Genomic DNA, 13,657 nt, shown 5'->3' with positions numbered 1-13,657 from the left:
TCTTTGGCGGATTTCACAATTTTATTAACGATTCCGGGATTACGTGATCACAGTAATTAGAAATTACACAAGCTGACCATTACCGAAGTATAGGAGTTAATTTTAAACGAAGTCCTACCGGCTGCGCCAGTTAAATATCCGCAACTCGAAATTTAGTTTTTAAAAAAGATTTTATTTTTAGTACTTAATTTCTTTATGTCACAAGATTGGTTGAATTCCCCGACTGCATCTTCGTGTCGGTGGCGTACGTGCCTGGATCGATATTTGGGGATGCGTCGGCTTTGATGAAAGGCATCCACTGCTGGCGATCGGTGTTGCATTACATGACGGAGCTAGGAATGTGATACTCCTTGGTTTTATGTCTAGCTTTGATTGGTCCTCATGAGTGGCGTGATTCTAAAGAATCGGTTTCTCGAGAGGGGCGTGGTTTTTATGTTGTTGAAACAATGTGGTCCATTGTTTATATTATGGGGGGCCCTAGCTTGGAGTATGGGAAGAAACAGTTATTGATTCTTGAGTGGGGTCCTGTTACTTGTGTGGATGGGGTGAATGAATTGTACATAAACATAATGTGTATGGGATGTGGGCAATTATGGATATGTCAGTATATATATCTCGATCCTGGAATGGAAAACATTTTCTTAATTTATGTAGGAAACGAAGGAAAGAGAGAGACACGAAGCGGTCGTGTTTTCGTCGTGTCGTCGGGATAGACCAGTAATCGGCTCTGAGAGAGCCGATAGCAAGAGAGAGAGATCAGTCAGTTGTCAGTTCAGCCACGCATCAGACGTACACGCATATAATTAGTCACAAACATACTTGTAAAACTTGGCGCTGTTATAATTTTAAGTCCAACATACTTATCAAATAAATGTTACTCGTTGCCATCAAGCAACTTAAACTACTACAAATTGGGGGCTCGTCCGAAAATAAGCCCAAGACAACATTTGCAAGTGAGATTTGTGCGTGTATTTGGAAATTTTGGCGAACACGAGACTGGCGACACAATAGATCGGTCGCGGTGCGAAATTGAATTGCAGTCTGGCCTATAAGTGCGAGAGAGACACTTGTCGAAGAAGGCGCATTAGTGTGAGCAGACATTCAAGAGAGCTGAAGCGGCAAAACGACGGCAGATGGCAGCAAACACAGCAAGAATCAAAACCTTCGTTGTTGTTGTTGTGCATTGCGTCTGAGAGGCTAGAGATACAAGGAGACAAGCGGCACAGAGACGACAATCTGAGCGCGTTCGTTCCAAAGAGAGCAGAAGCGACAAAACGACGGCAGACGGCAGCAAACACAGCAAGAATCAAAACCTTCGCTGTTGTTGTTGTGCATTGCGTCTGAGAGGCTAGAGCTACAAGGAGACAAGCGGCACGGAGACGACAATCTGAGTGCGTTCGTTCCAAAGGAAGCAGAAGCGACAAAACGACGGCAGCAAACAGCAAGAATCAAAGAACATTGATTGTTGTTGTGTTGCACTGCGTCGGACGGAGACTACAACTACAAGAAGAGACAAGCAGCAAGGAGACGACCGTTTTGTAACAGCAGAAGCAGCGACGATTCGGGAAGCGACAACGAGTTAACGGCGAACAGCGAGAGCAAGGCAAGGCAACAAAGAGAGGACGGCAACAGCGACAACGACAGGCAAGCGAGATCTGGATGTGATGGTGTGTGTGCGTCAAATTTGGAGTCTGGAAAGTTCTGCGCAGAAGCGAGAGTTAACAAGGGTAAACCCATAGTAAGGTGAGCGTTAACAGAGAAGCGATCGTTAACAGTGACGACTTTAAAGGCGTTTTTTTTTTTTTTTTTTTTTTGAGAAACGCTTGCAGGCAAAAATTCTACCTCACCAAAAAATTGGCTGATGCCAGAGCAACCTTAGAAGCTGACATAAATCTACAAAATCACGTAAAAAATCTTAGAAAGCGCAACTTTTCCAAGTTTATAGAAGAGGTCTCCTCATCGCCCTCTATGTGGAGCAGGGTGAAGAACATCAAAAAATACGGTCAAATCAAAAATGTAGGGAACAAATGGACGAACGAAGATGACAAAAACTTTCTCAATATGGTTAAAGTAACCCCATCCACGTCAAACAGTAGGCCCCCTAAGAAAATTCCTGCCCCTTTGTTAGGACCAGACGACCCGGAACCCCTGGAACTGGAAGAATTCCTGGCCTTCCTTAAAACCAGGAACCCTAATTCGGCTAGAGGCCCTGATGGCATCTCGTTCAGGATGCTTCAAAAGCTACCAAGTGGGAAAAAACAAGACATTTTTGAAATTATAAATAAAGTATGGCTGAGTGGCGTCATCCCTGAAGTCTGGCGCAGGATAAAAGTGGTACCCATCCCCAAGAAGAATGCAGACCCTACTTCCTTCCAAAACCATAGGCCGATTTGTTTGATTAACACGATGTTTAAATCCATAGAGGGGTTGATAAAGTTGAAGTTGGACGAGCACATAGCAAACTGTGACCTGCTGCCGGTCAGGTCCTATGCCTTCAGGAGAAACAGGTCCACGGCTCTTTGCATCAACGACCTTATCAACAAAGTTCTGGCGCTGTTGTCAGGTTGTCGCAGCTTGCCTAGATTTACAAAGAGCGTTCGACTGCATAAGAGTGGACACACTCGAGCACAGGATGAGGGATATGCGGTTCAATACAAGCCTCACGGCTTGGATCTCCAGCTTCCTTAACAGACGAATTCTCATAAAGGGCAAAAGCGAGGTAGAGGTGATCAGAGGTGTTAGCCAGGGTAGCTGTCTCAGCCCAACCCTTTTTAACCTTTACACAGCCGAACTACATGATATTAACAGTCATAACTGCTTACTGTTTCAGTATGCTGATGACTTTTTCATAGTTTGTTTTCATAAAGACGTATCCATTGCGAAAGGAGTGCTGGAAGACAGTATAGATAAGTTCGAGGAAAAATGCAATAGGCTAAACCTGTCATTCAATCCGGTGAAGTCTAAAGTGATTTACTTCAACAATCGTAGAGCTGCGCTAAATATCTCGCATCAAGGAGTTGAGATCAGACAAGTAGAGCAGATCAAATACCTAGGCAGGACTATCTCAGCAAACAACTCAGCCTCTGGTCACATTGATCTGGCCATCTCGGAATCGAACAGAAACTGTGCGTTTCTCAGATTACTCAGTGGGGGTCACTATGGTATCAGCCCCAAAAAAGGGCTTATATTTTACAAGGCATTTGTCAGAAGTAGGCTAGAGTACGCGTGCTCATCATTCTGCAACCTGTCTAAATCTGCCTTGGCCAAAATCAAATCCCACTGCAACCATCACCTCAGAAAGTCGCTGGGTCTGATAATCTGCACTCCCGTTCCTATCATATATCACATGGCAGGAGAACTTCCCCCGGACTACAGGATGAGATTCCTGGCGGCGAAAGAGTTGGTTAAGGTGTTTGCGTTTAATCTCCCAGCAAGTGAAACAGTGTCAGCAAATAGGGATTTAAACACGGGCTACGCTAAGGCATATCAAGAGTTTGGCAGCATAATAGATAGAGTTGAGGTTTTCGAGAACACAGCTTCGTTTTGCACTAAAATTAGCTCCGACTTAGAATTTTTCAAGAGTTCTGCACCCAACAAGCACGCTATAGACCAGGCAGGTATCATGCTGCTCCACGGGGAAAAGAAGGATCAGCTGACAAAGGGTGGTTTTGAAATCTATTACACGGATGGGTCAGTCGCAGATGGGCATTCCAGCGCCGCTTTCCTGCACGATAGGACAGGTTTTTTAGATAGCTATTACACGCACAAAACCCTTTCCTCGTTGTCTGCCGAGCTCCTTGCTATCGAGAAGGCATTAGACCATGCTATTTTGTACAATTTTCCTCGTGTCGCGCTCCTGACAGAAACGGGGCCCTCATTCTGGCGAAGAACATTCAGGATAACTCTATCGCCTACAAAATCAGAGAAAAGATCCAACAAAATCCACATCTAAGAACTGTAGAGGTTCACTACATTCCCGGACACGCTAACATCCCTCAGAACACTTCAGTTGACGCAGCAGCCAAAGAAGCCCACAGACGAGGAAAATAAACAGTGGTTAAATGGAACCTTAAAGACGCTATGTGCGAAATACACAGAATCTTAAAAGCAGAATGGGAGAGAGAATACGCCGAGTTTGCTAGTATCAAGCACCGAGGTTACTGCTCGCTTTTCCCCTCAACATCATCCAAACCGTGGTTCCTAAATAAAACTAAGCTTAAAGCCATTGACGCTAAAAGAATCAACAGACTGCTTAGTGGTAACGCATTCGATAGGCACACTCTCGCCAAAATGCATGTAGTTCCTAGTAACATATGTGATACATGCGATAGTATCGATAACGCCTCGCATTTAATTTTCAATTGTAAAAAGTACAACACAACAAGGCAAAACTTCCCATCTCTAAGAAAATATAATGATATTTACAAATTCTTTGAAAAAGAAAACATCAGCGCGTACCAAACACTAATTGACTTCATCGACGAAATTGATGTAAAGCTATAAACAGTACTCCAACATCTTCTATTCTTTGACTTGGCAATTTCCACCTTCAAAAGGCGGGCGGCCAAATAATCCCACGCTACTCACGGGGAGCTTGGTAACTTAAATCCTAAAAAAAAAAGGCGTTTTCGGAGTCGATGGTAACTGGAAAATTGTTAACAGGCCAGCAGTAATAAGGTTGTTTAAGTTGATTTAATTACATTTTCTTAGATATAAGCTAATATCAATTATTTTGTATTTAAATCGTCACGATGCAAGTTGAGGAGATAATGACACTGAGAGTGGCAGATTTGCGAGAGAAGTTAAGAGAGCTTGCGTTGCAGACGACGGGACGAAAGCGCGATTTGCAAGATAGACTATTAATACATCACGGCTTTCCAGTTGAGGATGAAGAAGAGTCAGAGAATGAGTCCGTAGTAACAGCAGTGGATGATACCGTAGCAGTTCAACCAGGTACGCGACAGGCAGAGTATAAATCTTGGTTTACGCTAAAAGACGTGGAAGGTAGTGTGTCACAATTTTCTGGTTCTAATAACCCCGACATCAATCAATGGATAGAGGAATTAGAAGAATGCGCAGCTACTGTTCAATGGAGTCAATTACAATTATTCATTTATGCCAAGCAGTTGTTAGTTGGTGCAGCAAAATCTTTCGCTCGTAGTTTGCGTGATATTCGTAACTGGAATTCGTTGAAGGCAGCTCTGTTGGATGAGTTTAGTGTTCAACTGTCGTCCGTAGAAGTACATAGAATGTTGCAAAAGCGCCAGCAGAAAAAAGGAGAGTCGTTGCATGAGTTTTTTTATGCGTTAATGGAGATAGCCAAGCCAATTAAACTAGATGATGAGAGTTTAATCGAATATTTTGTGGATGGTATACCAGACGCTAGGGCAAGTAAGGCAATGCTGTACCAAGCTAGAAACTTAAAGGAGCTTAAATTTCAGATCGATGTTTACCAGAAAGCTAGAGGCGGATCCAAGCCGATGAGTAAGAATTGGCCGCTGAGTAATAAAAGTGAGAGTTCGGTGAAAGGGTCGATGGCAGAGAATTTTAGGAAATGTTTTAAGTGTGGAGACAAATCGCATTTGAGGAAAGATTGTCCCAAAAATGATTTTTGTTGTTTCAAATGTGGCCAACAAGGACACCGTGCTGCAAGCTGTAATGTCAAGGTCGAAACCAGACAAGAAAAGAGATCGAATACGAACATTATTCGAGATAAGGAAGTCGTTGATAAGCCGTCAGGTATTTTCACTCCATCAGGTTTGGAATTAAAGGATATTAAGTACGCGAATTTGGTATTCCAAGGTTTGATTGATACTGGAGCAGATTTGTGTTTAATTCGCAGGAGGGTATTTTTGAAATTTGGAAATCTTGAACTGATCGGCCAGGAGAAATGTTTAACAGGTATTGGAGATAGTCAAGTTGTAACTTTTGGTAGCTTTTCGATACCAGTGAAAATCGATGAGATTGGAATGGAGGTAGAATTTCATGTCATTCCAGACGAGGATATTGGTTTTGAAGCCATTTTAGGAAGGACTATTCTGGATCATGTGGACATGCAAGTTTCTAAGACAGGAACAAGATTTGTTCGTAGAGTTTGTGGCGAGGATAAAGATAAGAAACTTGATCAGGTAGCATCGTCCTCATGCGTGGAATTGTTTAATGAATATAAAGGCATTTGCATGTCAAGTATTGACGAAGCTGAGAAGGAGTTTTCAATTGATGTTGGTCATCTCAGTGAAGTACATGCTAGAGAGGTTAGGGGTATGGTAGGAAAGTACCAACCTCAGAGAATTGTAGATGTGCCGATAAAAATGAAAATTGTATTAGTGGATGAGATACCAGTTTTCCAGCATCCGAGACGATTACCGTTGTGTGAACAGGAAATCGTGGACAAGCAAGTGGAAGAGTGGCTGGCTCAGAAACTTATAAAGCCAAGTACATCGGAGTATGCATCACCAGTAGTGTTGGTACCCAAAAAGAACGGTAGCAAGAGACTATGCTGTGATTACCGAAAGCTGAATGAGAAAATAGTTCGCGATAACTTTCCAATGTCACATATGGATACAGTGTTGGAGAAACTGCAGGGTGCAAAGTATTTCACCACGTTGGATTTAACGAATGGTTTTTTCCATGTGCCTGTAGAAGTCGAGTCTCTGGGGTATATAATAGAAAAGAATACGATAAGACCAAGTGATGAGAAGACGAGAGCAGTCGAAAAGTTCCCAGTGCCAGTTGATAAACGAGGTGGAACGTTGTGAGTTGCTGCGGACACCGCAACTCTACAGTTATACCCGATACTAAGTCAGTATGGCTCTCTCCGGCAGACGCCGCTAATATTGAACGTCACGACAAAGAGTGCGTGCGAGAGAGACAGAAAATCAGTCTGAGCGTGACGTCGGGGGCTGCGTAGCCACTGCAAATTGATTTGTTCCTTTTGGCTCTAAAAATGATCTGATCTGATCCAGATTCAGCAATCTGATAGATATGGTCATTATCTATGATTCTGCGTTTCGAATCTGTCTCGAATGTGCAATATTGTGGATGCAACAGATTTTCGTTCTTTGTGGGGGCGGAAGGGGGTGGGGCTAAATTCTGAGATATACGTTTTATAGTGAGATCTAACAGAAGTGCGGATACCAAATTTGGCTACTCTAGCCTTAATAGTCTCTGAGATTTGTGGATGCCCCAGATTTTCGTCCTTTGCGTGGGCGGAAGGGGGTGTGGCGAAATTTGGACACGAAACGGTCAAGGTCCGATATCACAGGAGTGTGGATACCAAATTTGGTTGCTCTGGCTCTTATAGGTTCTGAGATCCTTGAACTCATATTTTGCAATTGACAAAACCGAACATGAAACCTGTGTGTTAGAGAGAGACAGAGCGAGAAAGAATGAAATTGTTTTCTTGATTTTGGCTATAATAATTATACGATCTGGTTCAGATTTTGCACTCTAGAAGATATAGTCATCTTCTACGATTCTGCGCTTTTAGTTTTATACTATCTTTAAAAATGTAGATGCCACAGATTTTCGTCCTTTGTGGGGGCGGAAGTGGGCGGGGCGAAGTTTTGAAATATTTTTGTAGCAGTGACATATCACAGAAGTCTGGATCCAAAACATCGTTGCTCTAGCTCTTATAGTCTTTGAGCACTAGGCGCTGAAGGGGACGGACGGACGGACGGACGGACGGACGGACGGACGGACGGACAGACGGACAGACAGACAGGGCTCAATCGACTCGGCTATTGATGCTGATCAAGAATATATATACTTTATGGGGTCGGAAACAATTCCTTCTGGACGTTACACACATCCACTTTTACCACAAATCTAATATACCCCAATACTCATTTTGAGTATCGGGTATAAAAAGCAGTGCAGCGTTTCATAGGATTGACTTCTTATTTCCGAAAGTTTATTGAGGGTTATGCTGTTATTGCAAAACCATTGACAGATCTGCTGCGGAAGGATGTTAAATTTGAATTTAAGGAGATACATCAGGTTGCGTTTGAACAACTAAAGGTAGCATTGATTAGTAGACCTGTTTTAGAAATGTACAACCCGAAGTTGGAGACAGAAATCCATACTGATGCATCAAAATGGGGGTATGGAGCCGTGTTACTGCAAAAGAGTTTGGAAGACAGCCAATTCCATCCAGTTCAATATATGAGCCGTAGGACTAAGCCATGTGAAGAGAAATATCCTGCTTATGACCTTGAGGTTCTGGCAATTATCGAAGCTTTAGCGAAATGGCGTGTATACGTTTTGGGTATTGTCGGGTCAAGCAGCTTAAATATTTTAAATTATTGCCAGTGGTGCGGCTCAAAGGAAATGCATTTTGGTGTTGGCGTTTCCAATGCCCCCACTGCAAAGATCATTTGCTACCGCATATGCGCATGCAGCGGAATTCTTTCGTCTCCTTATGTCGCAATCTGTCGGACTCGGCTTAACAGCGTCCTCTAAGCTTGCTGCATAGGGCCCGGCAATTTGGCCCGTCAGCCCTTGCATGAGCAGTCTTGAGCTAATCGTCGCAGCTATTAGACTAACATCCTCGCATCAATCGTTCGCCCCAATCATCCCCATATGTACATACGCGATAAGTTGGTTTACATATGCAAATAAATTGTGAATTATAAACAGCCTCTCGACTTTCATAAACTTCAAATTGCAACAGTTGTTAAAAACGCTTAATAGATTAACATTTGGTGTCCCCGACGTGATTGTGCAATAAATAACCCATCAGTGCAATCACAAACTAATATAGCATTCAAAGATCTTAACTAATTGCCATCTCAACCAGTGTCATCGACCACATAAGTTATCCATACATATATACACCGGCCTCCCCTGCATATTCGGTAGTACACGGAGCTGTTAGCTTGCGCTTCTCTTTTCGGTCATCTTCCCGCAAGAAACGTTTCTTACACCGGTCGCCTTTGTATATACAGTTCGTACATAGCTGTTCGCTTGCTGGGCTCGGTTCTTGTCGTCTATTGCTCGTGTTACTCTTTGCGATCATCTTCCCGCTAGAGACGTTGGTCTTTCTGCTAACGCTGCCGCTACCATGGAAATTAATGCTGCTAACGAAATTCCAATGACCAGTGAGCAAAACAGGGTGTCTTTTTTGAAGCTTAAGTCAACGGAATTATGCGAGAAAATGAAAAGGTTAGCTACCGCTTGGCAGAATGAGTCGTCAGACTGTGACTACTACATGCTCGTGGTAAAGCAAGAGCAAGTCGAGAAGTTGATCAGCAAATTTGAGATGTTTCACGGCGAGCTTGAGGAATTGGATCGAAGCGAAATTCACAGTGGTTTGTGTGACATTTTTGAGTCACTTGCAAGCTCGCTGAAGGCGGCGATTATGAGGGAAATGGCTAAGAGTAGCGGCCGCATGCCGTTTCATTCTACCTTGGCTGGAGGAAATACTACGGTTGAGTTTGCCGGCTCGCAATTTCTACCTCACCGTAGACAAGTAGTACCATCCCTGCCTCCTATACAATTGCGGACGTTTAGCGGCGGGTATGCGAACTGGACGGACTTTTATTCAATGTTTGCCACCATAATCGACAGCCATCCGGACTTAACAAACATAGAAAAGCTCCAGCATTTGCGTTCCTGTCTGCGGGATTCGGCATTGGAGACTGTTCGGTCGCTGGAAATCTCAGATGGCAATTATGCTGTGGCATTAGATTTGTTGGAAAACAGATTCAATAATCGGCGATTGGTCTTTCAGGCACACATCAATGAGATCTTGGCGCTCCAGGCTGTGGAACCTGGGTCAGTGGTCATGCTTCGGGAGCTTTCAGACAAGTTCAATTCACATATGCGCGCGCTCCAGGGTTTGGGCACCACTGAGCAGATCGTAGGATGCATCGTCGTGCAGGAAATTCTCCGAAAACTGGATCCAGCGAGCCAAGAGAAGTGGGAGGAACGATTCAACGACCCCGCATTCGCAAACTTAATTCCGTCGTGGGAATCTATTGCCTCGTTCTTGGAGCAGCGATGCAGATCATTGGAGACGATGGACTTTTCTATGGCAAGCTATGCGAGCAATCAGGTGGGCAGAAGTAGAAAGCATAATAATTCTAGGTCCACATTGGTTACAACGAACCAAACCGTAGCACGCTGCGCGCTGTGCAACGATGGTGCTCACGAGGTCCAGCACTGCCAGAAGTTTAAAGCGCTGTCCCCCACAAATCGCCATAAAGAAGCCAAGCCGCTTTCGTTGTGTATAAATTGTCTCAGAACAGGGCATCGATTACTTCAGTGCACCTCGAGCAACTGTCGTACCTGCGGGGGTAGACACCATACCCTCCTTCGTTTTGGTAGCCCTGAAGATACCGCAGTCCAAGGGAAATCAGCGCCGTATACTCCATCTCAGTCTGCACTGTCTGAGTCTACGCCGTCTGAGCATACCACTGCGCCCTCTACTTCAGCGGCTACCTCGTCTGCCCTTATTGCCCAAGATCTCAGGAATGGTGTTGTTCTACTTGCCACGGCCACGGTCTTAGTCAAAAATCGTTCCGGAGTTTTAGTTCCCTGCCGAGCGTTGCTGGATTCCGGCTCCCAGTTGCATCTAATAACTTCTCGTTTCGCGAATCAGCTTCAGCTTCGAAAAATGAAATCATCGACTGCAGTCTCGGGAATAGGCGACTCTAGCTTCGTCACGGATGGATTTTCGGTCAACGTTAGTCTGCACTCTCGCTCATCGGATTACTCAACTCTCATCACTGCCATTGTAGCATCTAGCATAACCGATCGGCAGCCAAGCTTTGGAATTGACACTCAAAACTGGAACATTCCATCTAACATACCACTAGCTGATCCGGAGTTTTATAATAATTGGCACAAGTCTGTTTTTCGAGCTCCTGTGTGTTGGTCAGGTCAAGCTACTGCCAGGATTGCCTTCAATTCAGAAAACGCGCTTGGGATGAGGATCGGCTTGAGGTGCTTCTTCGGAGGTTTTGGGAGGTAGAAAATTGCATCGAACCAATAATAAAGTCTACCAAAGAAGAGCTAGATTGTGAAGCACACTTTGTGCAGCATTTCCGTCGACTACATAAAGGCGATTATTGTGTTCGGCTGCCAGCAAAATATAATTTGGATCTCCTTGGAGAATCTTACAATCAAGCGCTTCGTAGATTCCTGACCCTTGAGAGAAAGTTAGATCGTCGCCCTGAGGTTAAATCTCAGTATGCAGCATTTATAAAGGAGTACCTTGATTTAGGCCATATGTCTCAGGTTCCTACCCAGTCAATCAGCAACTGCCGATATTTTTTGCCTCACCATTGCGTCATGAAGGAAGATAGTTCTACGACCAAGATTCGCGTCGTTTTTGATGGATCCGCTTCAACCTCATCTGGATATTCCCTGAGCGACGTTTTAATGGCTGGTCCCGTAATCCAACCCAAACTGTTTCATATTCTTGCTCGATTTCGGTCATACGCCGTTGCGATTACGGGAGATATCTGTAAGATGTATCGTTGTGTAAGAGTCTCGACCGAGGATAGCAACTTGCAGTGTATTCTGTGGAGAAACTCCAGGGAAGAAGACTTGCATGTGTTTCAATTGGACACCGTTACTTATGGGACGAAGCCTGCCTCCTATCTATCTGTGCGAGCGATGCATCAGTTGGCAATAGACGAGCAGATGGCGTTTCCAGTTGGAGCTGAAATCCTTCGCCGTGACTTATACGTGGATGACTTGATATCTGGAGCCAGCTCGCAGGAGGAGGCTATCCGGACAAAGTATCAAACTACTGGAATTTTGTCTAGAGGTCAGTTCAGATTGAGGAAATGGTGTTCGAACGTCCCTGCTGTGCTGGATGGAGTTCCGGAAGAGGACAAGGAAACATTTTTGAAGTTCGACGATGGCAGCCATGTGACTAAAACTTTAGGACTTGCGTGGGATCCGGTTTCTGATCTACTATTATTTTCGTTCTCGGCCCTTCAATCTTCTTTGAATTCCTGCAGGGGCTCTGTTTTGTCATCCATAGCGCGATTCTACGATCCTCTCGGACTAGCTGGTCCCGTAATTACTAAATCCAAAATCTTTCTCCAGCGTTTGTGCCAAGAGAAGTTGTCCTGGGATGAAAGCCTTCCAGTCGCACTGAACACCGAGTGGCAGGAAATATGCACCAGTTTTGGTCAGATTCGTCGACTTGAATTTCCTCGGCTTGTGCTCCTTCCAAACTCTACGCTGGAAATTCACGGATTTTGCGATGCCAGCATCGAGGCTTATGGTGCATGCATTTATGTCGTGTCCAAGGGTCAGCATTTCAGCAGTCACTTACTTTGTGCCAAATCTCGTGTGGCTCCTTTGAAGACACTTACAGTACCAAAGTTGGAGCTTTGTGGAGCGGAGTTGCTCGCCAGGCTCATATCTGAGATAGCTGGAATGAATGTATTCAAGGGAAGGTGTTACTGTTGGTGTGATTCTGCCGTTGCGCTCTCTTGGATTCGGGACGAGCCGTCAAGATTTAATATTTTTGTTGCAAATAGAGTGTCAACGATTCAGGAAATGACCGAAAAAATGGAATGGCGCTATGTTCCCACAGCTTTAAGCCCAGCCGACATTCTGTCTCGAGGGGCTCAGTCGACTGAGCTGAATGAGTCACCTCTTTGGGCTCATGGTCCTCCATTTCTTTGCGGCTCCTCAGATGACTGGCCACCCACTGTGCTACCTGATAAGCCAGCCCTTGAACTTCGTCGGAAGGCTCTTCTGGTCAAATCGCCCTACATGGACATTATTGCTGATTCCAAGTATGCGAATTCATTTGCTTCTTTACAACGCGTTTTCGGATACATTCACAAGTTTTGCAACCGAATTCGGCGCCCCGGACTCACTGTCTCAGACATTGAACATGGAACCCAGGTATTGCTACGACTAGTCCAGCGTACTCAGCTATGGGAGGACATGAAGTCACTGCGGGCAAGGGGAGCAGTCTCCTCATCGAGCTCAATCGCATCGTTATCGCCATTCATGGATCAGTTTGGACTTCTCAGGGTAGATGGTCGACTGAAAAACTCTTCGTTGGATTTTGATGGCCGTCATCCCATCATCTTGCCCAGCAGCCATCCACTGACTCTTGCAATAATCTCCCATTTTCATGAGCGGAATCTGCACGCTGGTCCTCGAGCTTTGCTTGGACTAATTGGGGGGCCTATTGGGGGGAGAAAGACGGTAAACAAGGCAGTAAACAAGTGCGTAAGATGCTTTCGACTAAAGCCCAGGGTATTGGAGCATATTATGGCGGATCTTCCAAAGGAGCGGCTCGATGTTTCTCATGCCTTTGAGATCACAGGCGTGGACTTCTGTGGGCCGTTTTTCTACAAACCGGAGGCACGCAACAAAGCTCCAATCAAGTGCTACGTCTGCGTCTTCATTTGTTTCGCTACCAAGGCTGTTCATCTGGAGCTTATAAAGGACTTATCCACAGTTGCTTTTCTACATGGACTAAAGCGCTTCATATGTACCAGACGGAAGCCGCGGCAAATTTGGTCAGACAACGCAACCAATTTTGTCGGCGCTAAGAATGAGCTGATGGAATTAAAGCGCCTGGTCCTCAGCGATGACCATCAGAAGGCGCTGCTGGATTTTTGCTTGGTCGAGGCTATAGACTGGCATTTCATTCCTCCGCGCTCCCCTCATTTTGGTGGTC

The sequence above is a fragment of the Drosophila miranda genome, assembly GCF_003369915.1.
Source record: "Drosophila miranda strain MSH22 chromosome Y unlocalized genomic scaffold, D.miranda_PacBio2.1 Contig_Y1_pilon, whole genome shotgun sequence".
NCBI classification, from domain to species: domain Eukaryota; kingdom Metazoa; phylum Arthropoda; class Insecta; order Diptera; family Drosophilidae; genus Drosophila; species Drosophila miranda.
The sequence above is the reverse complement of the archived record's forward strand: the minus strand, read 5'-3'. Positions refer to the sequence as shown.